The sequence below is a fragment of the Suricata suricatta genome, chromosome 14, assembly GCF_006229205.1.
Source record: "Suricata suricatta isolate VVHF042 chromosome 14, meerkat_22Aug2017_6uvM2_HiC, whole genome shotgun sequence".
Classification (NCBI taxonomy): domain Eukaryota; kingdom Metazoa; phylum Chordata; class Mammalia; order Carnivora; family Herpestidae; genus Suricata; species Suricata suricatta.
Window position 1 is genome coordinate 36414317 of NC_043713.1, and position 1186 is coordinate 36415502.

The 1186-nt window shown below is 39.3% G+C and overlaps 1 long non-coding RNA gene across 1 annotated transcript in view; it reads left to right on the plus strand.

Moving 5' to 3' along the window:
• The first annotated feature begins 17 nt into the window (after nucleotides 1-17).
• LOC115277537 overlaps nucleotides 18-1186 on the plus strand; it is a 5002-nt gene continuing 3833 nt past the window's right edge. Inside the window, exon 1 of the long non-coding RNA XR_003902400.1 lies at nucleotides 18-922. This is a non-coding gene — a long non-coding RNA (uncharacterized LOC115277537). The remainder of the gene's footprint in view (nucleotides 923-1186) is intronic.

Genomic DNA, 1186 nt, shown 5'->3' on the forward strand with positions numbered 1-1186 from the left:
CCCTTCTACATTAAAAGGCAACATAGGAATTCTAAAATCTGAACACCTAAACCATTTTTTAAAAAGGTACCCTTCTGCTTCCTTTTACCTAACTTGAATATGCATTCAGAAAATAGAAGATAAAGGATGACCAAAAGCCTCAAAGTAAAATGAGCCTTAAAACTCAGATGAGACGTGATGGTGGTAAAACATCAAAAGTGAACGGGACGCCTAGATTGGGGAAGATAAACACTACGATCCAGGAATTGAAGGGTGTCAAGAATTTATCTCCATGTACTTATCTGCCTGCAGGAAGACTCAGAACACACTTATCCTGTCTGTAATAGAAGGCATCCTGCTAATGAGAATGTTGTGTTACCCGTAGAAAGTGAACAGTGTGAACAATAAGCAGCTGTAAACTAAGAGTAGAAATCCTAACACTAGGGAGGAATTTGTAGTGAGCAGCAGTGTTGAAGGGCAAATGTAAACCTGAGGGTGACGGTCGGTCTTGGCTTTTAGAAAACAAAAGAGACTCGGAGATCTAATTTATTATTTTGCCTTTCTTTTGGTGAAGGACAGAAAAGTCCATGACAGGTGGGCAACAAGTATCAGGTTTGCTGTTTTATTCCTTTGGTACAAAAGGGTTGCACAGCAGGCTGACAAAGCAGTCATGCATTTATTATTAAACATTTTCTACCGACGAGGCACTGTGCAGGGTACTGTAACCCTACCTAGGTAGGTAGATGTTTCTTCCACTGTAAATCATCGGGGTTTTGGTTTAAAACTGTTTCATGTGAGTGAGCTGCTTCCCTCCATCTGAGCAGTCCTGGGGGAGGTCACCTCTGAGATTCCCGGAGCCGTAGTCCTCCTACCAGGGTGTTGTCACTGGGGGAAAGGAAGACTCAGCTCAGAGAGCTGACCAGCTCTCCAGCAATCTTCAGAGGTGAGTCCAAGATACTCCATCACGGTTTGGAGGTTTGTGGGTCTTTTAAAAAAAACTAATCAATCTCTCGTAGCATTGAGGTTGTACTTAACATGTTAAGTTGAATGGATTGTTCTATTTAAAAAATAAACAATAGGTTATTAACAACTAGTTTAATAACTATCAGAATTGATTGAACTATTTTTTTTTAATTTTAAGTCTTAACACATTTTAAAAAATGTATAAAAGTAATACATTGTAGTAGTAGGATTATATATTCCTTGG